Source organism: Neoarius graeffei, chromosome 2 (genome assembly GCF_027579695.1).
Source record: "Neoarius graeffei isolate fNeoGra1 chromosome 2, fNeoGra1.pri, whole genome shotgun sequence".
Classification (NCBI taxonomy): Eukaryota; Metazoa; Chordata; class Actinopteri; order Siluriformes; family Ariidae; genus Neoarius; species Neoarius graeffei.
Window position 1 is genome coordinate 42,281,418 of NC_083570.1, and position 27,817 is coordinate 42,309,234.

Here is a 27,817-nt window from a genome sequence, read left to right on the forward strand (position 1 = left end):
CCCTGCGATGACCTGGCAACTTGTCCAGGGTGTACCCCACCTCTCACCCATAGTCAGCTGGGATAGGCTCCAGCTTGCCTGCGACCCTGTAGAACAGGATAAGCGGCTACAGATAATGGATGGATGGATGGATGTTGTCCTTCTCCACCTTCCTGTACAGTAGGTAGCAGTATGCACCAAACATTAGTTGCAATCTGCCAATAAAAGTAGTAGTAGAAGAAGAAGAAGAAGACTTCAGATATGCGCAGTGATGCGGAAACAGAGGGACTGAGTTCTCCAGACCTCCTGTTTAAATGAAATGATAATCAAACAGAAAAAACATAAATAGAAACAAAGGAGATAGTAAAATCTAGAGGCGTTTATCAGAATGTACAGCAGTGTTTAGAAATAATGTATGATGGTACAACACAGATATATAAGGATGCTTCAAAAGACGAAACTGGTAAAACAGGAGCAGCAGTACATATCCCCAGCTACAATGTTAATATCAAAAAAAGGACATCAGATCATCTGTCAATTTTCCCAGCAGAGATGATGGCTATCATACTGGCCCTGCAGTGGGTGGAGGAGGTGAAGCCTAGTAAAGCAGTTATCTGTTCAGATTCAATGTCTTCCTTAACCAGTATCCAAAGCTGAAAATCCACATGCTGACAAGACCTCTTAGATTAAATAAATCACCTCATATTTAATATAAATCAGCAAAAGCTACTTATTCAGTTCACATGGGTTCCAGCACATAAGGGGGTTGAGGGAAATGAAAGGGTGGACAGACTGGCTAAAGAAGCCACCAAGGCAAATGAGCTTGAACTTAAGGTTCCATTAAGTAAACCAGAAATTAAAGTAATAATTAAAGACAACATCAATAGAATATGTCAGGATAGACGGAGTACAGAGGAGAAAGGAAGACGTCTGTATAATTTACAAAAGGAGGTAATAACAAGAAGGAGTGGTGAACTGTGGGCGGCACAGTGGTGTAGTGGTTATCACGGTCACCTCACAGCAAGAAGGTTCTGGGTTTGAACCCAGCGGCCGGCAAGGGCCTTTCTGTGTGGAGTTTGCATCGTCTCTCCGGTTTCCCCCACAGTCCAAAGACATGCGGTTAGATTAATATGGGATGGCCTTGGGCTGAGGTGCCCTTGACTGAGGCTCCTGACTGTTCCCCAGTTAGCATGGCTGGCCACTGCTCTAGGTATGTGTGTGTGCTCATGTATGTATGTGTTCACTACTTCAGATGGGTTAAATGAAGAGAGGAAATTTCACAAGTGTGTGATGAATAAAGTTGTGCTTTCTTTCTTCTTTTTCTTTCTGAAACGGCAGGAGGAGGTATGGATGACTAGGCTGAGGACTGGGCACACAAGTCTAAATGGTAGGTTGTATCCCATAGGGGCCTGTGGGCACATGGAAAAAGTGGAGCATGTTCTTTTACACTGCAGACAGTCTCATCTCATCTCATTATCTCTAGCCGCTTTATCCTGTTCTACAGGGTCGCAGGCAAGCTGGAGCCCAGCCCAGCTGATGATGGGCAAAAGGCGGGATACACCCTGGACAAGTTGCCAGGTCATCACAGGGCTGACACATAGACACAGACAACCATTCACACTCACATTCACACCTACGGTCAATTTAGAGTCACCAGTTAACCTAACTTGCATGTTTTTGGACTGTGGGGGAAACCAGAGCACCCGGAGGAAACCCACGCGGACACGGGGAGAACATGCAAACTCCGCACAGAAAGGCCCTCGCCGGCCGCTGGGCTCGAACCCGGACCTTCTTGCTGTGAGGCGACAGCGCTAACCACTACACCACCACCCACTGCAGACAGTATTCTACTGAAAGAGAGAAGATGAGGAGGGCAATAAGGAAACCTGCAACTATGAATAATTTATTAAGTCAGCCTAATACACAACCAGAAATGACAGCTCTAATACAGTATTTAAGGGAAACACAATTAGCAAGAAGAATTTAGTGGTGTTGGTTTTTTTAATAACATATCTGTGATTGGCGGCACGGTGGTGTAGTGGTTAGCGCTGTCGCCTCACAGCAAGAAGGTCCGGGTTCGAGCCCTGTGGCCGGCGAGGGCCTTTCTGTGCGGAGTTTGCATGTTCTCCCCGTGTCCGCGTGGGTTTCCTCTGGGTGCTCCGGTTTCCCCCAAAGACATGCAGGTTAGGCTAACTGGTGACTCTAAATTGACTGTAGGTGTGAGTGTGAATGGTTGTCTGTGTCTATGTGTCAGCCCTGTGATGACCTGGCGACTTGTCCAGGGTGTACCCCGCCTTTCGCCCGTAGTCAGCTGGGATAGGCTCCAGCTTGCCTGCGACCCTGTAGAACAGGATAAAGCGGCTAGAGATAATGAATGAGAATAAGATGAGACATCTGTGATTTAATATCCCTTGGCTCACACCTCAGCCCAGTAGATGGCGGTAATACACACCGTTTGTAAACCGCCAATAAAAACCGACAGAAGAAGACTTCAGACATGCGCAGTGATGCGGAAACAGAGGGACTGAGTTCTCCAGACCACCTGTTTAAATAAAATAACAATCAAACAGAAAAAACATAAAGCTCTGCATGCCATATGTTAATTATAGTCAAACGCTTGTTTTGTCTGTAAGTTATTAGCTCCTTAGCATCACATAAGCCAAAATGACCTGCTTTGTAACCATTCATTTAACTCTATTAACTGTCTGTGTTATCATTTAAAAAGATGGAGCCAAAGCACAGAGAGCTCCTCCGAGCTCAGAGGCTCTATCTGTGTGAGCAGCTCATAGTGGATGATACGGTAGTCCAGTATTTGTATCAGGAGGACATTTTAACCGAGTGCCAAGTGGAGGAAATTCAGTCACAGAAGTCTAACAAAAACAAGACGTTAATGCTGCTTAGTGCTTTTAATGTGTTTGTAGAATCCCTCCAGCAGGACTTTCCCTGGATTAAAGAGAAGCTACTGCTTTTAGCTGAGAGTGATGATGATGGGGGAAGGGGAACAGAGCTGTCCAACACCACCGGTGAGTTTCACTCACACAGCAAACAGCACAGCAGGGACTTTAAAGTGCTGATGATACGAACATGACTCTATGCAATTTCTTAAATAAACTATACAACATGGCAAACATGTTAGATTTCTGTTATAATTACGTGAAAAGAAGCTGTTGTTACGCAAATATCCAACTTTTAATTGCACAGCGCAAGAAAACTGGGTCCGTGGCTCGCGGCCATGTTGTGACGTCAGCGGGAGAACACGCTGCGGTTCACTGGCTGTTCTACTCATAGTATTGGTGGGACATGGCGATTCATTTCCGCCAGTTCGTTCATGTCGGTCAGTTCAGCAAAGAAATTCGTTCGTTCAGTTCGTTCACTTGTTCATTTTGATGACGTCACACCAAAGCGGCACAACAATGGCTGTCGTCCGAAGTTTAGTTCATCTTGAGTGAACGAGAGGCGGCAGAGGTGCCATTCACAATAGATTTTCATACATTACAATGTGCTTGAGAAAAAGATGGAAGAAAAACATTATCCTAGCATTATCTGAAAAAGACTACATAAACAAAGCTCTGAAAGTTAATTAAATGTAGATGAGAATAAAGCTGTTTTTATATTTATTATATTTATTTTAGTAGAGCCATCGTCTGCCGGCTATGCAGTTGTTCTCTCAAACCCATTAAGCAAAAAAAAAAATTGCTTATTTAACAGCAACACTCATTTCAGAGAATAAACAACTTTACAAGTCATCGTATTCAGCGAACAGTAGCCTGCGATGTCTCTCTGCTGCATTCATGATCATTCATTGTTTGGCCTGGTCATGGACATGGAAACGGTTGTTATGCACGAACATTCGATTGACGTCACGTCTAGCGAGACCTTTTCCAGCTGTTCGAGCAAGAGACCGCCTTGCAGACTGTTTCATGCAGTTGTTCAAACCCATTAAGTAACACCCATTTTGCTCATATTCAACAGCAACGCTCATTACAAAGAACAAACCACTTTATTACAAATTGCATTAACATTAAAAAAACGAACACAGTATGCCGCGATCTCCAGAGCCACGTTCTTCATTGTTTATCACAGTCATGGAAACCGTTGCTATGCGCCCAGCCCAGTATGGCAGCAGGCAGGCTGGCTGCTGGCTGTTCGTTCGTTCGCGAACTGCTGAGCTCGTTCGCTGTGAACTGAAATGTATTGCTGAGTGAGAGCTCTAAATTGTAAACTAAAGACCTGGCATGTGTCAACGCTCTGATAATAGGGCTCAAATAGCCCTGAAAGAAGTAAAGTGGCGCTGCTCTGCACAGATCAAAATGCAAGTTGGACGCTCTTCTGCTACTGAACAGATCCTGCTGATTCGCCAACGACCGAGATTCAGCGACCGCCCTGCTGCCAGCGAGCAGAGACTGCTGATTCGCGAACGACCGAGAACGAGAGGCAGCGCGAACTAGTTCTAGTCGTTCACTTCGAAGACTCGTTCAAAAAGAACGGTTCGTTCGTGAATGACACACCACTAACTCATAGACATCGAACTACTCTGGTTCTACTCAATGGAAATGGCGCATGAAAACGCCGGTGAACTCTCTAGTGCTAGCTCTTCTTCTTCTGAGAGTCTAGAATTGTGCTGATCTCTTCCGAATAGAATCTATGATAGCCTACCCTCTTTACCCTTTGCCTCTCGTTGCTAGGCGGCAGTTACATGAAAGCCGCAAGCTTTCACAAGCAAATACATGACTGATATCACGCCGACTTTATGATTACATTTATGATTATCATGTAGAATCTATAGCTCTACGTACCTTTATCTTATGTCGTTTCACAACACATGTTCTGACAGGAGGACTGTCTTTGGATCCGGCATAGCTACTAGTAGACCCCCTCTGGGCACTGCTGATGGTAGTAACACACGTTTGTGCTGAACTGAACACCCAAGAGATTCTTTTAAGCTGGGAAGGGTGTCAAAACAATCCAAATCGAAGTGTTCAGAGCACAGGACGGATGTTGGTGAGGGCTCCCACTTGTCACGAGTGCGCCTGACTTGCTTCACCCACTTCGCATGCAGCTCGGGATCTCTGGGAAACTTGAATAAACTTACCCCATCCTTGTAAGTTTTGGAGCAAAAGCCAGCAACACAACGCAAAGGCATAATAACTTTTTTTTTAAATATATATATATATAGAGAGAGAGAGAGAGCGCGCGGCACGGTGGTGTAATGGTTAGCGCTGTCGCCTCACAGCAAGAAGGTCCTGGGTTCGAGCCCCGGGGCCGGCAAGGGCCCTTCTGTGTGGAGTTTGCATGTTCTCCCCGTGTCCGCGTGGGTTTCCTCCGGGTGCTCCGGTTTCCCCCACAGTCCAAAGACATGCAGGTTAGGTTAACTGGTGACTCTAAATTGACCGTAGGTGTGAGTGTGAATGGTTGTCTGTCTATGTGTCAGCCCTGTGATGACCTGGCGACTTGTCCAGGGTGTACCCCGCCTTTCGCCCGTCATCAGCTGGGATAGGCTCCAGCTTGCCTGCGACCCTGTAGAAGGATAAAGCGGCTAGAGATAATTATATATATAATACTAATAATGACAAACTGAACACCTGTCGCATCAACAATAAACTGGTAAGTTAGGAGGAAGGTTCTTTCGCTGACGTCATATAGCTCCTCCTCCTCCTTCGTCTCCTGGGTGCTGCAGCCCCGTCAAATTTGCCCAAATAGCCGTGTTTTTTTATCATAACTTGTAAAATAGGCGCCTTCGTGAATTAATGTATGGATCATTGGGAATTACTTTTTATGTTATAAAACATCGCCAAAGATGTCAAAAACGTGTCATCAGCACTTTAATACTGAGATCTTCAAGAAAAGACCAAACAAAAAGGGATATTATAAATCATACCACTCAGCTGACTAAGGTGAACTTTAAATACTTACTAAAAATGGGCGAGATCTAAAATGTCCTGCACAATGCCTGTAAAATAAAGCTGGGAATCAGAATTACTTTATTAATCCCTAGAAGGAAATTCAAATTTGCTACCAATCTCCTAAATCAAAGAAGTAGTAAACATGTCTAAAAATAGAAGATAAAATTGTCTGAAAAAAGAATAAATAAAAATAAAATACATATGTTTATTTACCAGCTGGCAGGTCCGTATCGTAAAATACCATGATTGCACCATACGGTCAGACCTTAAGCTGGTAAATAATACATTTATTTTTTTCTTTACCAAATTCTAACAGAAAACGGGATCGCCCGAAAGGGAAAACCGAGCCGAGCCGCCATTTTGAATCCTCATTCACGGCTGTAATGCAAATGGCTTCCTCCTCGGTATACAAGTGCACTACCATGGCAGGAAAAAAAACTACATTTTGCCGCCCATGTACTGTAGTCCCCTATTTATACAAAATTGAGTCATTTAGGATTCAGCCATGATTTTACTCAGCGTTAGCAAGTTACTGGTTTTTAGCTTTCTCCTGAAATGTTTTCTTTTATTTCTTCTTCCTCAGGGTAGTAAAACTCGCTTTCGCTGTGAAGACTGTCGTTATCGCTATCCATGCTGTAAAGTTAATGCTATTCTCAAGTCAAGTCAACTTTATTGTCAAATATGCTATACATGCTCGATATACAGATGAAATTTCAGTCCTGTCTGACCCACGGTGCAAACAGGCAATGCAATAAATAAAAAATAGAATAATTGAAATAAACAATATAAACAGTATAAACACACTAGATAAGAAATAGACATAGACTAAACACTCATAGAAATATATAATAAATTGCAGCAAAAGGGCATAAAATAAACAGTCAAGGGCACTTGAGGTATAGCAGGTAAACATGAAATAACCAGTATAAACAATAAATTAATAGCTGTTAAGGTGAGATAGTGCAAATGAGTGAGGTAAAGTGAAATGTGCAGTCCCTGAGTTCAGTGTGTTCATGAATGTTGTGTGTGTGTGTGTGTGTGTGTGTGTTGGGGGGGGGACTGTGAGGGTGACATGATGTCAGATGCTGAAGGGGGGGCAGGGGCGTGTGCAGGCAGAATCTGTGGCAGAGGGGGGAGGAGGGGAAGAACAGGGAGGGAGTTGAGCCTTCTGACCACCTGGTGAAAGAAACTGTCCTTGAGCCTGCTGGTTTTGGCCCGGAGACTCCGCAGTCTCCTCCCCGACGGCAGCAGACTGAAGAGGCTGTGAGATGGGTGGGTGGGGTCACCTGCAATCCTGATGGCTTTGCGGGTGAGGCGGGCGTTATAGATTTCCATAAGAGAAGGGAGAGAGACACCAATGATCCTCTCAGCTGCTATCATGATGCTCTGCAGAGTCTTGCAGCAGGACACGGTGCAGGCGCCATACCACACGGTGATGCAGCTGGTCAGGATGTTCTCGATGGTGCCTCTGTAGAATGTGTGCATGATGGGGGCCGGGGCTCTTGCTCTCCTCGGTTTGCAGAGGAAGTACAGACGCTGTTGGGCTTTTTTGGCCAGTGATGCGGTGGTGTTGCTCCAAGACAGGTCTTCAGAGATGCGCACACCCAGAAACTTGGTGCTGCTCACCCTCTCCACTGCAGCACCGTTGATAGTTAGTGGAGTATGCTGGGTGTGCGCTCTCCTGAGAAATGCTGGCAAAAATTTATAAGATTTTTGATAATCTTATAAATAAATCTTATTAAAAAAAAGATAAATGTTGACCAAAAAATGCTACTATGTTTGTTGTTGTTGTGAACGAGCGAGTCGCCAGAGGTCCATAACCGGGGTCCGTATCATAGGATACGGACCCGCTCGCCAGCCAATCAGAGCGCAGGATTTGATGGAAACCAGACCGCGAAAAATAATAAATTTAAATAAGTTCAATAACTTAAATAAAAGCAAAGCCCCCATTTTCAGGAAAATGGGGGCTGCGATAGTGAGGTGAGAAAGAGAGTGCAGGCAGGGTGGAGCAGTTGGAGAAGGATTTTGGGAGTCATTTGTGATAGGAAAGTCCCAGCAAGAGTGAAAGGTAAGATGTACAGTATAAGACAGTAGTGAGACCAGCTGTGATGTATGGATTGGAGACCGTACCCTTAACGAAGAGACAGGAGGCAAAGTTGGAGGTGTCGGAGTTGAGGATGTTAAGGTTTGCGATGGGAGGTTGGACAGGATAAGGAACGAGCACATCAGAGGGACAGCACATGTGGAGAGCTTGGGAATTAAGTTAAGAGAGATGAGACTGAGATGGTATGGGCACATCCTGAGAAGAGATGCAGAGCATGTTGGAAGGAGAATGTTGAGGATGGAGCTGCCAGGCAAACGAAAAGGAGGAAGGCCAAAGAGGAGATACATGGATGTGGTGAGAGAGGACATGAAAGTGGCAGGTGTGGTAGAGAAGGATGCGGAAGACAGGGAGCAATGGAGACGAAAGATCCGCTGTGGCGACCCCTAATCGGGAGCAGCCAGAAGAAGAAGAAGAACTTAAGTAAAAGCAAAATGAAGTGATTTTATATACAATGATTCCTATCTACATATATTGCACCTGAGTTAAGGATACAGTATACATGGTAAGACAGTGTACCACAGTTGTACAGTAGCATTGTACAGCTTGACTGTAACCGGTAGGAATGATTTCCTGTCTCTCAGTTGTGCAGCGTGGAAGAATCAGCTGTTTACTGAATGTGCTCCTGTGGCTGATCAGCTCCTCATGTAGAGGGTGGGAAGGACTAAGATTTTGTTTTTATTTTGGACAGTGTCCTCTTCTCTAACACCACTGTCAGAGTCTCCAGTTCCACACCTACAACATGGCCGGCCTTCCTGATGATCTTTTTGAGTCTGTGTCCTTCACCTTCAAGCCGCTGCCCCAGCAGACAACAGCGTACAGGATGGCACTGGCCACCACAGACTCATAGAACATCAGCAGCATCATTCGGCAGATGTTGAAGGACCTCAGCTGTCTCAGAAAATAGAGATGGCTCTGGCCCTTTTTGTATACAGTGTCCACGTTTTTGGACCAGTCCAGTTTATTATCAAAGTACACCCCCAGGTACTTGTATTCCTCCACCACATCCACACTGACCCCTTGGATCTTAACAGGGTTCACCGGAGCCCTGATTCTCTTCAAATTGACCACCAGTTCTTTCATCTTCGTCACGTTGAGCTGTAGATGGTTCTTCCTGCTCCACGTGACAATGTTGTCCACCACCATCCTGTACTCGCTCTCATCACCACCGGTGATGCTGCCTAAAAGCTCTATGATCATACGGCTATGTTTCCTCTAAATTGCAGCTGTTTAAGGATGAAAGTATTTGCATTAACTGGCCTTTATGAAGAAGTTCAATGTGCATGTAAAGTTTTAGAGGAAACTAAATTCTGCAGTGTGGAACTGATTATACTACTGCATCTCAAAAAATTAGAATATTGTGAAAAAGTTCAATATTTTCCATCAGTTATTTAAGAAAGTGAAAATGTTATATATTATTGACTCATTACACATAAACTAAAATGTTTCAAGCATTTTTCTATTTTAATTTTAATCAGTATGGCATACAGTACAAAAACATAAAAAACCCATCTCAAAATATTAGAATATTTCATTTCGAGTTTGAGTAAAACAGTATGAACACCGTGTATCTCTTGGTCTAGTTCAGTACACACAACCACAATCATGGGGAAGACTGCTGACTTGACTGTTGTCCAGAAGATGATCACTGATGCCCTCCACAAGGAGGGTAAGCCACAAAAGGTCATTGCTGAAAAGGGTGGCTGGAAAAGGTGCACAAGCAACAGGGATGGCCGCAGTCTTGAGAGGATTGTCAAGAAAAGTTGATTCAGGAACTTAGGAGAGCTTCACAAGGAGTGGGCTGAGGCTGGTGTCAGTGTATCAAGACCCATCACGAACAGACATCTTCAAGAAAGGGGATACAACTTTCGCATTCCTAATATCAAGCTACTCCTGAGCCAGAGACAATGTCAGAAGTGTCTTATCTGGGCTAAGGAGAGAAAGAAATGGACTGTTGCTCAGTGGTCCAAAGTCCTCTTTTCAGATGAAAGTACATTTTGCATTTAATTTGGAAATCACGGTTCTAGAGTCTGGAGGAAGAGTGGAGAGGCACAGAATCCAAGGTGTTTGAAGCCCAGTGTGAAGTTTCCACAGTCTGTGATGATTTGGGGTGCCATGTCATCTGCTGGTGTTGGTCCACTGTATTTTATCAAGTCCAAAGTAAACACAGCCATCTACCAGGAGATTTTAGAGCACTTCATGCTTCCATCTGCTCTTTCTTTCGTGTATCATCATATGTCCAGCTTTGTGTCGTGTAGCCATGCCCTCGTCTCAGGTCCCACTCGGAAGAGGCCCTCCTCTGAAGGTGGTCTAATACAGGGGACAAGCGGTGATGATGTGGTTGGCAGTCTGCTCAGGCTCCCCGCACTCACATGCTGCACTGTCTGTTAGCCCCCACTTCTTCATAGAGGCTTTGAAGCAGCCAACCCCGGTGCGTAGGTGATTCAGAAGAGTCCATTGCCGGCGAGGTAGGGCTTCTCCTTCAGCGCCATCTCCAGGATCCTGGATGTAGTGGTGTATACATGTCTGACCTACCGACTCCCATTCCTGCTTCCATGTCGCCGCTAGCCAGGCTTTAGTTGACAGGTCCTCTGGGATAGAAGTGAGCATCTCTTGGGCCGCCAAGTTGTATGGGTGGTGGGACTTGAGTCTGCTTGGAGGTGTTGCCATAGTTGTGGTGTTATGGAGGAGGTGCCAATCATATTCCTGGGCTTTCCTTGCCAGGGCGAGGGTGGCAGTCTCTTGCCGTAGGCTGGCTGGCGCAATTCCTGCTAGGACTGGCAGGCAGGACACGGGGGTGGGTTTCAAGCACAGGGTTCTTCACGAGGGGTTTTAGAGGTGCGGGCCACCCCCCTTTCTGTGATTCCCGCCCCCGTTTAATTTCTGCCGCCCCTTTACAAAAGGAAGAGACGTCCCTTTGTTTTCTTTGTGACAGATAGCCTTTCTCTGTTGGAGTACCGACAACGTGACAACACCCAAGTGTGAAACTCATTTACCAGCAATTAGTTTAGTCAGTCTGACGATTAGGGCTGAACGATCTATTGTTTTCGACTGAAAATCGCGATCTCAGACAACACGATTTTGGGATTGTCAAAGCCGCGGTTTTTCTCAGCGCTCCTAAACTGACCCATGTTTTGTTTCGTCAATAAATTGTCCTCATTTTTTACACTACAGACAAAAAAATTACATCTATGTGTTCAGGAGAGCCTTGTGGCACTCGGTGTGAAAGAATTTTGTGAGTATCTCCTTCCGTTTTCGTGTAAATCCCCGTTGTTTGGAGGGAGCACTCTGAGAAAATCCTTCACTTTCTGTGTGACTCTCTGCTCGCAGCGCGCGGGTGGGGGAGGGGATGCTCTCACACACACACACACACACACACAGGAGGGAGGGGTTGCTCCCTCTCAGAGAGACACAGGCTTGTAGCCTCATGGCAAATCATACATTCACACAGTACAGCTCAGCTCCTGCAATTGTGACTGCTACGCGCACTGCATCACTCTCTCAATTTCCCACAGGGGAATTGTTGGCTCTAGTTATAATTTATAATGCTTATGTACATTCTTTTATAAAAGTGCAATATTTTGATGCTGCTGAGCCATTGATCAACCTTTTTTTTATGTCTGATATGTTGTAGATGGGAAAAGTAAAAGAAGCAAAAGTTTACTTAAGAAAGATGGCTCTCTTTTTATTTTAAGTTATTATAACTTGTTCCTCAGGCACTCAATGTTAATAAACAGGCCTACATTTGAAATCTGTTGACCTCAGTTTTCATTCTTGCATTAGCTTTATGGAATTCATTGTATTAATTAATTTGCACTGAAACTTGATTTAAAGAAAAAAAATCGTGGTTGAAATCGAAATCGCAATATCTGCCAGAAAAATCGCAATTAAATTTTTTCTTAAAATCGTTCAGCCCTACTGACGATTATAGTCTAAGAAAAGCGTTTCACACTTTGGCATTTTTGACACATTGTTCTTGCGCCGGGAGATAACACGCCTTTATAATAACGTGTGAATCGACACCAAGTTCGAGATAACTGATATTGTCGGCAGAGAAATAAAGGATAAAAACAAAAAGTTCAAAGTTGGTGCAGCAAGCGTGATATTGCCTATAAAACCATGAGGATATAACCTGGCAAATTTTATGCAAATGACATATGTAAATTTATGCAAATTTGTTTCAAGGTCATCCGATTGACCCCCACCCCCCTATATTTTCAATCCTTGGAGAACCCTGAAGCAGCCAGTTATGATCCTCAGGGCATTGTTAATGGCCACATCCACCATCTTGGTGTGTGGGCTTCTGCTCCAGGTTGGGGCACGGTACTCGGCAGCAGAAAAGACGAGGACTTGTGTGGAGATACGTAATACCTTTGCGGAGGCACCCCAGGTCGTACCAGCGAGGCGACGGATAAGTGAGACCCTTGAGGTTACTTTGGCCCTCACTTCCTCGAGATGTTGTTTATACAACAAAGTCCTGTCCAGGCATACGCCAAGGTACTTTGGGGCCTGTTGGAACTCCAGGGGTTTGCTGTTCACCAAAATCTCCAGCTCCCTTGTCGCTTCCTTGTTGCAGAGGTGGAATGCTGTGGACACCGTCTTCCCAATGCTGAGCTACAGGCGCCAACTGCGAAGGTAGGCAGCCAAGATGCCCATGTCCTGGTTTAGGCCCTCTTCCACCGCCTTCCATGTTGGTTGTTGCAGCATAATGGCTAGGTCGTCTGCATACCCGTACCTTCTGGATGTTGTTGCAGGTAGGTCAAGGATGTATATATTGAAGAGCATTGGTGAAAGAACAGACCCTTGTGGGACCCTGTTTCTCAGCCTCCTAAGCCTGCTACACTGGCAGTCACTGGTCTGGAGGATGAAGCTGCGGTTTGACAGCATCTCCATGATGAAATTTACCATATGACGGTCCGGGATGGTTCTCAGCAGCTTCAGGTGGAGTCCGCGGTGCCGCATGGTGTCATAGGCGGCGGTCAGGTCCAGTAGGACAACCCCTGCTTTTGCTTTGGCCTGGCAGCTGTCCTCAAGGTCTTGCGTGAGCAGGGTTACTTGGTCCACCGTTGACCTGCCCCGATGGAAACCAGCCTGTTCCCTCGGAAGCTGTGGGTTTACTACAGGTTCAATGTGGCTGTGAATCATCCTCTCCAAGATTTTAAAAGGAACACAGAGCAGCGAGATTGGCCTGTAGGCCTTGGGGTCATCCGGGGGTTTGTTGGGTTTCAACAGGGCTATGACATCCGCCAGTCTCCATGTCCTTGGGAGTTTGGACTTTTGGAGGCACGCCGAGAAGAATGCGCACAACCAGGCGGATGTTGTTTCGTTCTGGTGGATCACAAACTCTGGATGGATGTTGTCGGGGCCTGGTGCCTTGCCTTGTTTGAGTTTGGATATGGCATCCGTGAGCTTGGTTGATGTAAATTTCCCTGACAGGTTGGCATTAATACTGGCCGCCCTGGAGAGGGCGGATACCTCGCGAGATGTTAGGCGGGCAAAGTCTTTATCTGCACCTGGGAAGCGGCCATTTTTTAGGAGTTGGGCTGCGATGGCATTTGCTGTCACCGGGCACTTGGGGGATATTGTACTTCTACCTGAGAGCTGATTAATGGTCTGCCACGCCTTACGGCTGGAATTGGTGAAGTCAATCGACTCGACGACCTCCATCCATCTGGCCCTGCGGGTGACATCCAGCTTCTCAAGAAGTGCCGTTGCATCCACTTCAGCTCTTGATCCAGCCTGCTGGTGGGCTCGCAGGAGGTGGTTACACTCTTCGTCGCAACCTGGGATGTAGTTTTTGTTATAGCCTCGTGGGATAGATTTTTTTCGCTGCCCCATCAGCACTTCGCAGTAGGCCGCGTATGTGGCATCTACATCAGGAGTGTCTGGGTCTGGAAGACTGGTGGATGTTCTCTCAGTCTCTGCAGCAAATGCATGCCAGTTGGCCTTCTGGAAGTTCCACCTCCTGCCAGGTTTCCCCGAGACCGGCTGCACCAGTGATGGAATTCTGATGACAGACGGTCGGTGGTGTGATCGGGGGAACCTGTCAATGACCCTTCTCTCTGGCAACAGGTCATTACTGTGGAACCCAGCAAGGGCAAGGTCTGGGTTGGTGAGTGTGTTCCATCTGGAGGAGTAGAAGGTTGGTGGTTCTTTGGGGTCAAACAGGAGCCGGGCATTGGCGGTGGAGGCCCACTCACTCAGTGTCTCACCGTCTGGTGTTGTATGGGTGTAACCCCAATCGGTGTTCTGGCAGTTGAAATTCCCGGCGTAGATGGCAGGTGCCGGGGCAATCGGGAGGTCTGATGTGGACAGTACTGATGGTGGGGGCTTGTACACATTCACAACCTTTGTTGTCTGTATCCTCGTGGACATCCACTCGAGGCTGGAGCCTGGTGGGGATTGGCCTGTGGCTGTCCAGCTGAGGTCAGACCTAACAAAGGTGGCCATCCCATGCTGCCTACTGAGGATGGAGCTGGCGAGGTGGAACCCGGGCAACCTGAGGAAGTCTGCTTTTTCACAGTGCGTCTCCTGAAGGAGGACGGCTGCGACTTCGTGGGAGTCGGCAAGGTGGCGTATGATGTCCAGTTTGGCGATGGTGAGGCCCTCGACATTCAGCTGAAACACTGACAGATCCTGACGCTTGATGGTCGGGATGGCCGCCCGCCCTGACGTGAGCTTGCGTCCCCCCGACCTCTTGCGCCCTGGTCTGGCAGCGTGACGATTTGGTGGCGACATTAGTTTCATGAGCTGGTCTTTCACCATTTCTCATTACTTGCAGGAGAGGCCATGTGGAGGCTGTCGTCTTCTTTCCCCTTCCATCTGCTGACGAGCTTTTTGGAGATGCTGATTTCCTTTTCCAGCAGGACTTAGCACCTACCCACAGTGCCAAAACTACTACCAAATGGTTTGCTGACCATGATATTACTGTGTTTGATTGGCCAGCCAACTTGCCTGACCTGAACCCCATAGAGAATCTATGGGGTATTGTTAAGAGGAAGATGAGAAACACCCGACCCAGAAATACAGATACGCTGAAGGCCACTATCAAAGCAACCTGGGCTTCAATAACACCTCAGCAGTGCCACAGACTGATCACCTCCATGCCACACCGCATTGATACAGTAATTCATGGTAAAGGAGCCCCAACCAAGTATTGAGTGTATAAATGAATATACTTTTCAGAAGTTGGACATTTCTGTATTGTAAATCCTTTTTTTGATTGATCTTAGGGAATATTCTAATAATTTGAGATACTGGATTTCTGATTTTCATGAGCTATAAGCCATAATCATCAAAATTAAAACAAAAAAGGCTTTAAATATTTCACTTTACATGTAATGAATATACTGTAGAATATATAATTTTTTTTTACCTTTTTGAATTAAATTATGAAAAAAAAGGAACTTTTTCATGGTATTCTAATTTTTTGAGATGCACTAGTATACAGCCGTGGTCAGAAATTTACATACAGGGACATGAATCCATCCATCCATTACCTGTAGGTGCTTATCCTGTTTGACAGGGTCGCAGGCAAGCTAGAGCCTATCCCAGCTGACTATGCATGAGAGACGGGGTACACCCTGGACAAGTCACCAGGTCATCACAGGGCTGACACATAGAGACAAACATTCATTCATTCACACTCACATTCACACATACGGTCAATTTAGAGCCACCTGGACTGTGGAGGAAACCCACGCAGACACGGGGAGAACATGCAAACTCCACACAGAAAGGTCCCCTTCGGTCACTGGGCTCAAACCCAGAACCTTCTTGCTGTGAGGCGACAGTGCTAACCACTACATCACCAGAAAAAAAAAGAGGGCGACCAGCTACATTTAACCTCATTTAATCAGAAATGTAAAAGTGGATAAAATGGGGAAAAAGAGCAAAAATAAAAACACTACTAAACTAAACTCTTGAACACCGGAGCCCATATACGACATTCAGGATGAATCGTTTGACTTCTGTGATAATAGATACACTTCCTTCCATTGTGTTGTGATATGATAGTGAGTGACATAAAGAAACAAAACAAACATACAAAAGCTACCGATAAAGTTCAGGGACTACTACTGAAGACTGAGGGACCGTTGGCCAAACTCCATGAATGTAGCCACCAACGGCGAAACACAACCGAGTGTGAACATGGCAGACACAAACGAAGGAGTCATGCCTGAAGCAGCAAAGCAAGTGTGGCCGAAGTAAGTGAAATTCAAAGCTTGATGCTGCACTAGAGTAGAAGATCAGCAACGCAGCCGTGCAATGAACAGCCACACATACAAGCAATGAAGCAGTACATCAAAACAGCAGAGCACATGCGGTCAATTTAGAGCCACCTGGACTGTGGGGGGGGGAAACTTGAGCACCCGGAGGAAACCCACGCACACACGGGGAGAACATGCAAACTCCACACAGAAAGGCCCTCGCCAGCCGCTGGGCTCGAACCCAGGACCTTCTTGCTGTGAGGTGACAGTACTAACCACTACACCACCGTGTTACCCCAGAGACATGAATGTCTTGGCAATATTTGGATTTCAAGTGTTCTCTTTGAACTATTCTTTTCTTGTGGCAGAATGATTGCACAACATACAGTTAGGTCCATAAATATTTGGACAGAGACATTTTTCTAATTTTGGTTCTGTACATTACCACAATGAATTTTGAACAAAACAATTCAGATGCAGTTGAAGGTCAGACTTTCAGCTTTAATTCAGTGGGTTGAACAAAATGATTGCATAAAAATGTGAGGAACTAAAGCATTTTTTTAAAAACAATCCCTTCATTTCAGGGGCTCAAAAGTAATTGGACAAATTAAATAATTGTAAATAAAATGTTCATTTCTAATACTTGGTTGAAATCCCTTTGTTAGCAATGACTGCCTGAAGTCTTGAACTCATGGACATCACCAGACGCTGTTTCCTCCTTTTTAATGCTCTGCCAGGCCTTTACTGCAGCGGTTTTCAGTTGCTGTTTGTTTGTGGGCCTTTCTGTCTGAAGTTTAGTCTTTAACAAGTGAAATGTATGCTCAATTGGGTTGAGATCAGGTGAGTGACTTGGCCATTCAAGAATATTCCACTTCTTTGCTTTAATAAACTCCTGGGTTGCTTTGGCTTTATGTTTTGGGTCATTGTCCATCTGTATTATGAAACACCAACCAATCAGTTTGGCTGGATTTGAGCACACAGTAGGGCTGAACGATCTATCATTTTCGACCGAAAATCGCGATCTCAGACAACACGATTTTGGGATCGTCAAAGCCGCGTTTTTTCTCAGTGCTCCTAAACTGACCCATGTTTTGTTTTGTCAATAAATTGTCCATTTTTTTACACTACAGACAAAAAAATTACATCACTGTGTTCAGGAAAGCCTTGTGGCACTCAGTGTGAAAGAATTTTGTGAATATCTCCTTCCGTTTTCGTGTAAATCCCCGTTGTTTGGAGGTATGGAATGCCATTTGAGACTCATTTATGCGCAAACAGAAAACCAACATTGAGCGCATGGCACCTATTTTGAGCGAACAGAAGACCGATGAGTCTCAAATGGCATTCCATAGGGCTGCTCCCTCTCAGAGCTCCTGCAACTGTGACTGCTACGCGCACTGCATCACTCTCACAATTTCCCACAGGGGAATTGTCTCTAGTTATAATTTATAATGCTTATGTACATTCTTTTACAAAAGTGCAATATTTTGATGCTGCTGAGCCATTGATCCTTTTTTTATGTATGATATGTTGTAGATGGGAAAAGTAAAAGAAGCAAAAGTTTACTTAAGAAAGATGGCTCTCTTTTTATTTTTATTTTAAGTTATTATAACTTGTTCCTCAGGCACTCAATGTTAATAAACAGGCCTACATTTGAAATCTGTTGACCTCAGTTTTCATTCTTGCATTAGCTTTATGGAATTCATTGTATTAATTAATTTGCACTGAAACTTGATTTAAAGAAAAAAAAATCGTGGTTGAAATCGATATCGCAATATCTGCCAGAAAAATCGCAATTCAATTTTTTCTTAAAATCGTTCAGCCCTAGCACACAGTATGTCTCTGAATACCTCAGAATTCCTCCGGCTGCTTCTGTCCTGTGTCACATCATCAATAAACACTAGTGACCCAGTGCCACCGGCAGCCATGCATGCCCAAGCCCACTGCCTCCGGCGTGTTTTACAGATGATGTGGTATGCTTTGGATCATGAGCTGTACCACGCCTTCGCCATACTTTTTTCTTTCCATCATTCTGGTAGAGGTTGATCTTGGTTTCATCTGTCCAAAGAATGTTCTTCCAGAACTGTGCTGGCTTTTTTAGATGTTTTTTAGCAAAGTCCAATCTAGCCTTTTTATTCTTGAGGCTTATGAGTGGCTTGCACCGTGCAGTGAACCCTCTGTATTTACTTTCATGCAGTCTTCTCTTTATGGTAGATTTGAATATTGATACGCCTACCTCCTGGAGAGTGTTGTTCACTTGGTTGGCTGTTGTGAAGGGGTTTCTCTTCACCATGGAAATTATTCTGCGATCATCCACCACTGTTGTCTTCTGTGAGTGACCATGTCTTTTTGCATTGATGAGTTCACCAGTGCCTTCTTTCTTTTTCAGGATGTACCAAACTGTAGATTTTGCCACTCCTAATATTGTAGCAATTTCTCGGATGGTTTTTTTCTGTTTTCGCAGCTTAAGGATGGCTTGTTTCACCTGCATGGAGAGCTCCTTTGACCGCATGTTTTCTTCACAGCAAAATCTTCCTAATGCAAGCACCACACCTCAAATCAACTCCAGGCCTTTTATCTGCTTAATTGAGAATGACATAACGAAGGAATTGCCCACACCTGCCCATGAAGTAGCCTTTGAGTCAATTGTCCAGTTACTTTTGGTCCCTTTAAAAACAGGGTGGCACATGTTAAGGAGCTGAAACTCCTAAACCCTTCATCCAATTTTAATGTGGATACCCTCAAATGAAAGCTGAAAGTCTGGACTTTATGTCCATGTCCATTATATAATTATAACTTGAATATGTTTCAGTAAACAGGTAAAAAAAACAAAATTTGTGTAAGTGTCCAAATATATATGGACCTAACTGTACATCTTTAATAGAATACAAAACAAGAATTTGGTGCCCAGGTTAATTTAAAAAAAATAAAAAAAATTCAGAAATGGCTCTCCTCCACAAGTGGAGGAGTTTAAGTATCTCGGGATCTTGCTCACGAGTGAGGGAAGGATGGAGCGTGAGATCGACAGGCGGATCGGTGCAGCCTCCGCAGTGATGCGGTCGCTTTACCGGTCCGTCGTGGTGAAGAAGGAGCTGAGCCAAAAGGCGAAGCTCTCAATTTACCGGTCGATCTACGTTCCGACTCTCACCTATGGTCATGAGCTTTGGGTAATGACAGAAAGAACAAGATCGCGGATACAAGCGGCTGAAATGAGTTTCCTTCGCAGGGTGGCTGGGCGCTCCCTTAGAGATAGGGTGAGAAGCACAGTCACTCGGGAGGAGCTCGGAGTAGAGCCGCTGCTCCTCCACATCGAGAGGAACCAGCTGAGGTGGCTCGGGCATCTTTTTTGGATGCCTCCTGGACGCCTCCCTGGGGAGGTGTTCCAGGCATGTCCCCCCGGGAGGAGGCCCCGGGGAAGACCCAGGACACGCTGGAGGGACTATGTCTCTTGGCTGGCCTGGGAACGCCTCGGTGTTCTTCCCGAGGAGCTGGCCGAGGTGTCTGGGGAAAGGGAAGTTTGGGCTTCCATGCTTAGACTGCTGCCTCCGCGACCCGGTCCCGGATAAGTGGAAGAAGACGAGAAGAGACGAGACAGAAATGGCTCAAAAATTACAGAAGCATATTGCTGCCACACCAGGACAAAAAAAAAAAATCAGTATCACCTAATAACTTGAAAAGTTTGTTGTAAAAATATATATTTTTCACGTTATTACGTGACATATAGGGCGGCACGGTGGTGTAGTGGTTGGCAGTGTCACCTCACAGCAAGAAGGTCCTGGGTTCGTGCCTAGCGGTCGACAAGGGCCTTTCTGTGTGGAGTTTGCATGTTCTATGTCCACGTGGGTTTCCTCCGGGTGCTCTGGTTTCCCTCACAGTCCAAAGACATGCAGGTTAGGCTAATTGGTGGCTCTAAATTGACCGTAGGTGTGAATGATTGTTTATGTGTCAGCCCTGTGATGACCTGGCGACTTGTCTGGGGTGTACCCATAGTCAACTGGGATAGGCTCCAGCTTGCCTGCGACCCTGTACAGGATAAGCGGCTACAGATAATGGCTGGATGGATACGTGAAATGTTTCATGTTATTACATGATAATTTGGTATAACATGATAACTTTAAACTCATGTTTGAACCTATGGTTTGAATGAGGTGCATAGAGAATAAACTGGGTAAAATGGCTCATTTACATGATTTCATCAAGTTGTATTTCATGCTTGGGTTGAACTGCGGTAAAGTTGGAAATATATTCACAGATTGAAACTTCCCGGATCAAAAACTCTTAGGTGAAACATTGTTAAAACACAATAGATGTCTTTTTCCTACTGTACTAAGGTAGACAACAAGCTACAGCCTAATTTTAATCAAAATGAGTTGCTCTCCAAGCTGGACAAATAACACTGGTCTCTGTGTACAGCCAGCTGTGAGACAAGTGCACAGGGATTGTCTAAAAAGTGCAAGACTGAAGAGACATGCTAAAAAAATATTCAATAACTTCACTCTTATTCACTGTAATGTCAGCAAAATCACTAACAGGAGACTGTTGATGTGTGCAGTGATTTTGGTGACATTACAGTGAATAAGCTATTCCACAAAATCGAGTCGTACATGAGCTGATAGCCAATGAGGTGCGTAGCACCGGGTTGGCTGTAAGCCATGTACAATGAGATTGAGCGGAAAAACTGTTTTATTCTATCCACAATCACTGGATTTTGAGAAATGGAACATTTTTATTTTTTGCAAATTCGATAAATAAAAACTTTATACAAAACATTCTGCACTCATTTCCGCTTGGAATGTAAACAAACTGGCAAAATGACAGTAGCAATTTGTGAAAAATGCTATAATAATTCTTGAAAAATAAAAAATGTTTTTACCATTAAATACTATTATTCCATAATTTGTTGTTTTTATGCCTGCACCACCGTAAGGTGCAGGAGGCATTATGTTTTCAGGTTGTCTGTGCGTCCGTCCGTCCATGCCACGGGCGATTGCTCTAAGACAACGAGGGAGGCTCAGCCTCCTCTAAAAATGACGAACATCGTGTAGGATGAATTGCGCTAGGCTTATGTTATAGCCGACCTTATAACATTGCTATTTCAGATCCACAATCATAGAAATATGTGCTCAACCCAACTACAGTGCGAAATCATTCCGTTATAACTTTCCCCAGTTCGCCTAATGTGTGTGTGAGTTTTTCCCCCTCGTGACAGCGCGATGCAGCCCAGCCTCAGTGGACTTCAATGGCATTTGGGAGCTATGTGCTTTTCAATATCAAAATGCAAGACGGTTATTCAACAAATACTGCGAAAACGCCCGCCCACGGACTCCCAGCCTCAGTGGACTTCAATGGCATTTGGGAGCTATGCGCTTTTCAATATCAAAATGCAAGACGGTTATTGGACAAATACTGCGAAAACGCCCGCCCCACGGACTCCCAGTCTCACAGTGGGAGGGACATGGCAAAGCTTTCCATGAGGAGACTGGTGATTGGTGAAAGCGGCCAGATATTTTCTTTGATTGACAGCTCGTTTCAAATATAGACAGGCAGCGGTGAATCTCAGTTCAGTCCCATGCAGATTCGCAAGTACTGTGGTGTATAGTAAGAGATCAGCTTACATTTCGATTTCATTCATTACATACGGTTTCTACCAACTTTTTTAGTTTGTATATATTTTCATTGTAAATAAAGTGTAAATATAGTGTTGTCAAGTTTCTATCTTAGTTCCAGAAGTTTCGTTTATTTGAGTGACTGAACTTGAACTTGAGGGGGCTAGTCAGCTAGCAAGAAAGCTGCGCACGGATGCCAAGCATTGCTGATTTAATTTTGGCGAAGTATTTGCCAGTCTTCCTTTCGAGGAAAAAATTAAAATTAAAGAGCAGGGTGGACCAACATCTCAAATTGACTAGGTGAAAAAGGTAGGGAATAATACTCGTTCCTTTCAGCTCTCCTGGTACGAGAAAGTGAATTGGCTAACAGCAAGTGACCCACATCAACAACAGTAAATAGGCTACTTTAGTAATATGTCATGGATGGACCAAAAATATAGAATCTATTTAAAATGTTTATGCTGAGTATATTATATTGGAATATATATTTTTCTGGATATGAATTAAACACAGCTACAATTTGGAAAACATTTTTAAACAAAAACACAGCCGAGAACATTTCACACTACAGACGTGGATAAAAAGTGAAGGGTTATCAAAATTGTCAATAAAACATTTTTCAGAATTACAGATACAGAATTGACTTTAAAGTATTGCTGCTGGTATACAAATCTCTAAATGGTACAGGGCCCAATTACCTCTCTGATATGTTGCAGCGGCCTAACCCAATCAGATCTACCAGATCAAAACAGAAAAATTTACTATTAAAACCAGTTGTTAAAACAAAGTGTGGTGAAGCAGCTTTTAGCTACTATGCAGTGCAGCTATGGAACCAACTCCCAGAGGACATTAAAAATGCTCCTGCTGTTGGCAGCTTCAAATCTAGGTTAAAGACCAAGCTGTTTTCAGATGCTTTCTGTTAAATAATTAATATTGTCTTCTTTACATTCTTTATAATCTTTACTTCTCTGCATGTTTTAAATTTACTTTAACTTTATCCTATTTTATTCTTTATTCTATTCTGCTGGGTTTTTTTTCTTCTTTCTTTCTCATCTTATTTGAACTACTTCATTTTATTATTTTATTTTTACTATTGTTTAATTCTTATTTTCTTTTAATTTCTTTTAATTCTTTTAATTAATTGTTTTAGAATTAAAATAAAATTATTTTATGTAATTTTATTTCTCTATTGTTTACTGTTTTTGTTTTTACTTCTGTAAAGCACATTGAACTGCCATTGTGTATGAAATGTGCTATATAAATAAACTTGCCTTGCCTCAGTCAAAATAAGTAAAATATAGGGAAAGTGTCATTGAATGAATGAAATGTGTGGCACCCAGCTCTATGTTTGGCTCCCCAAGGTCAGTGCTTGTGCCTATTCCAGAACACTCTGCTGGTACTGCTGAGGTTCCTGACAAAGAACTTCTTTCAATAATCAATTTTTAAACAACATGCCACAATTTTAAAATATAAAATGTTAAAATATACCCCCCCCAACACCACCATCATGTATATTGGACAGTAGGCTAATGGACCAAAAGAACCTGTTATTTCACAGTTTGTGACCCTGCCAACAATCAGCCAGATCAGAGGCAAGAGTATGGGCAAAATTGATGTGTTTTTTCTTTTTTCTTTTAAAATCTGGAAATAGCGTAACCGACCAGCCTCCCCTGTTTGAAAGACTACCAGCCGCCACTGGTCCATGCGTGCGTCCATCCCGAAACCTTGTGAACGCGATATCTCAAAGGCTAATGAAAGGAATTTCACCAAACTTTCACCATTTGTGCGCTTTGGGACAAACATGAACTGATTAGTTTTTGAGATGAAAAGGTCTAAGGTCAAGGTCACTGTGAGGTCAAATGTCTGTCCAAGAACCTTGTGAACACAATATCTCCAAGGCAAATCAAAGGAATTTCACCAAACTTTCACCATTTGTGCATTTGGGGACAAAGATAAACTGATTAGATTTTGAGATCAAAAGGTGTAAGGTCAAGGTCACTGTGAGGTCAAATGTCTGTCTGAAAACCTTGTGAGCACAATGTCTCCAAGGCTAATGCAAGTAATTTCACCAGGTCAAGATTATTGTGAGGTTAAATGTCCATCCCCAAATCACAACTTAATAAGGCGTGTAGTCTACCAGGCGGAGGCATCCCCATCGACACTGTTGGCGTCGAGTTCTATCTAGTTTTTTGTATTTTTTGGCGTTTTGTTTTTGAGTAGAGTTTTTATTTCATCCTTGGTTGGTTCAGCAACACACACTGCCATTTTGTTTTTCTCTACTTATGATATATGAGCTGATGGCCTAGTAGTAGAGTAGCCAATCAGAGCGTGCAATTGCTCATATCCAGTGAATGTGGATAGAATAAGAGTGAATATGCACTCTGGGGAATATATACTCTTTGGGTAAAGACATTTGGGGTTGAGATCAAGAGATGATGTAGCACTTTGGGAGCTTGTGTGGAATGAGGAAGTGGGAGACAGGCTTGAGAAAAGGTGCATTTTATTATTTTCTGCTTTACTTCACTTTTCAGTGACTTCTTTTGCTTTATGCAAGCGTGCACACACGGTGCTTGATTGCTCAACTCTCTCTCTAGTTACAGACCTTTCGCTGCAAGAGCACAAGAGACATATATAAATAAAATGCCAGTAATAAGACACAGGTGAGACTCGTCACATGTTATATGCTGGTTCTATCTGACTCTTCGTATTAGCGCCGGGGGGAATATAAACTCTGGTTATGAATGTGGAAGTGAATTGGCGTGGTAAATAAAACGGTCTACACCTAACAGTCACAAACTCCACTAGCAATGAGCAATAACCAAAGACTGGCACTGAATTCCTGCACCATTCTGTGTTGATGTAAATACACAAGCCACCTCCGCGAGTCTTACCGCATCTCTGTTGGCTCAGAACAAAGCTAGCCCATCCAGCTGAATGGCGGTGTCCGGAACTCGGTTGCTGAGCCAGATCTCCGTGAAAACAAGGACGCAGCAGTCTCTAACTCAGGCCAGGTAGTCTGTTGGAGCCAGATATAGTCTAGTTTATTTTCTAGGGAGCAGACATCGGAGAGTAGAATGGATGGGAAAGCCAGCTGGCTAGGGTTAGCTGTTAGCCTAGCACAGAGACACCCACGCTTGCTGTGTTTCCACCTCCTCGCACACCGCTTTCGATGACTCATCCCCGTGTCACCAGCTTCAGGCGAGGCCGAGGACTGGAGGCCTGTTCCTCGCAGCAGGCCGAGGTCGCTTAGCTTCTCCGGCAGATTATTTTTTATGACTTATGCGTGGTATCTGCATTGAAGGCGTGTCTGGCGATGGTGGATATGAACACCAGTTGATCTGATGTCCATGTGCTGTACAGGGTCGAGCAGAAGAACAAAACGACACACCAAAAAAAGCATCATTTTGGATCCGGAGAGGCTGCTGTGTGCTACTGCCGCGCTGCCATCTTGGAAACACTAAACTACATAACCCACTCCTTATGCACTGCAGTACTCTATAGAGCAGGGGTGTCAAACCTGATCCATAAAGGGCCTTGTGGCTGCAGGTTTTCATTCCAGCCATGCAGCAGCACACCTGACTTGGCTCATTCAATCAACTGAACTGTCTTCACACAGTCAAATACTTGCAGCCACACCCACCCTTGATTAAAGGGTGGGTGTGTCAGTTGATTGAATAAGCCAAATCAGGGTGCTGCTGCATGGCTGGAATGAAAACCTGCAGCCACACGGCCCTTTATGGATCAGGTTTGACACCCCTGCTATAGATCAACATCTAACATCCACCATCTAACCATAAACAGAAAGGAATGTATTCCATCGGCCATTGAAATGATGATAAATTCGTCTACCATAATATTGTGTCTGGTGTCTGTTTGTGTGAGGGTGTGTTCAGGAAGGTTATCTTGGTATTCTTATCAGGAGAATTAGGTAGCTACAGTTAAATGGTGATGCTAACTATATGGGGTAAGTTAATGTTGGTTGATAAACTGGTTGATTTGTCTAGAACATCACATCAGTAAAATTAGTTGGTGACTGACTGGCATAAACACAAGAAAACGTGTGATTTAAATACCATTGGTGGCTCATGTTATTTGGAGAACTGACCGAGAGAGGCTGAACATGTACGGCTAGCCAGCTATCCTCAGGATAACTTATAGCTATAGATGATTTGAGGTGAAGGCAGAAAATCTAAGAAAAAAAATCTGGCTACATTTTCTAGTTTTTTTTTTTTTTTGTCAAACTGTACATGTCCTGATAAAATGCTGGGATGTGACCATCGGGTTTGACTAAAATCTAAATGTAATAAACAACATTCATTTTAGATGTACTGAGGCAATAGGCTTATAAAACTGTTAGCTTACCAAATGTTATTTAATGTTAGCTAGTCTTGTTGAAATTGACATTTTCTAGTTAGTTAAAGATTTTCACTGAAGCAGTACTTTGTCTGGTTGTGGGTGTGCATGTGTGTGCACGCTTCATCTAGGTGTGCTCCTGCAGTGTATGTGCTCTGTGAAAATGTCTGTGATTTTTTTCCATTATCTTCTGAATATTTGACTATTGTTCCAAAAGAAGTTGTGCAATATTGTGTAGCTTGTCTTGTCTAGAATGTCATGAAACAATTTCATGCTTTCTGTATATTTTATTTTATTTTTTTTGTGTGTGTGTTGTGAATACTCAGTAAGAGTTGCTGCTCTTATTGGTCTTGTCTTTTTTTCCCTTTTTCTTGCCATGGTAATCTCTTCTTTTTCTCTAATACACACACACATTTCTGATAAATGACTTGCTCACCTTTGTCACCATCTTTTGATGGCTAGTAATTATAATTTTAGACTCTTCCTTTGCCCATCTCTTTCAGTTTCTCTCTGTGTTGCTCAGTGAAAACTTGCTGTTTTGCCTTTTTTTTTCTGGTTAGAGCAATTGTAGATTCATGTCATGGTGTTTAGGGTCCCAACGATAGTTCAAGCACAGGGTCCCTGATCACCCTAACTCTGCTCCTCGCTGTCCTTGCTTTTGTGGGGTGTTTGAAAAGTCTCTCAAAAGAAACTGGGCATGTGTACTAACTTTGTTTGAACAGCAGAAATTGAAGCAATCATGTCTAACTTGTTGCGAACAAAAAAAGATTAGATAATGTGGTAATGCTCAAATTGTAAATATGAAAATTCCAGTGGTAGTTAGAACTTTGCATAACTGTAAATTTGTATATCCTTTGTATTTGTGGTGTTGTTGAACTGGTTCGTTTTCTCTATTTGCTTGCTTTTTTTCTATATTCCTAAAAAGTTTGTAGTAGTATGGCCTCAGCTAAAATTATACTTCCTCGAATATTAGATTTTCAAAAATTAATTACATTAGATTTAAATGATAAATCGGATACAGTTTGGAGATGTGGTTAAAATGACCCTCTCTCTCTCTCTCTCTCTCTCTCTCCCCCCAGCTCAGTGGGCCATTCCTGAACATGTCCTCCAAATGGTTCCATCTGATCAGCAACTAAATAGGCTGGCGGCTCGGCTCGGCTCGGCTTGGAGTGGGAAATGGTGATGCTGGATTTGGGCTTGACATCGGTGGACATCTCCCGCTGCCGTGCAGATCATCCTCACAGCAGTCATAGTCAGGTGCTGGCAGCTCTGGTGATGTGGAAGCAGACTCAGGGTCGGAGAGCTACAGTCCAGCATCTACTCCAGAACCTACAGAATTCAGAAATTCATCCTTCTGTCCTCAAACAAATCTTTGTCTGAGGCTACTAAGATTAAAACTCTGTGCCCAAATGGAAAAATGAACACACACAGTAGCTGTATGTTTCATACAGAGAAGTGTTGAAGAAAGCCAGAAATTCTTAATTTTTTTTCTCGCTACTTTGTAATTTTCTTTCCATGATAGATGGCTGTGCTCTGTATTGCTGATATATAAAATGTATTCAATATGTACCAGGGTTCCCGCGGGTCCTTAAAAAGTCTTAAAGGAACAGTCCACCGTACTTCCATAATGAAATATATTCTTTTCTGAATGGAGACGAGCTGATCCGT

General features: G+C 43.9%; 1 pseudogene; it reads left to right on the top strand.

Moving 5' to 3' along the window:
- Positions 1–2,478: 2,478 nt before the first annotated feature.
- Positions 2,479–27,817, top strand: LOC132881603 (death domain-containing protein CRADD-like; annotated as a pseudogene).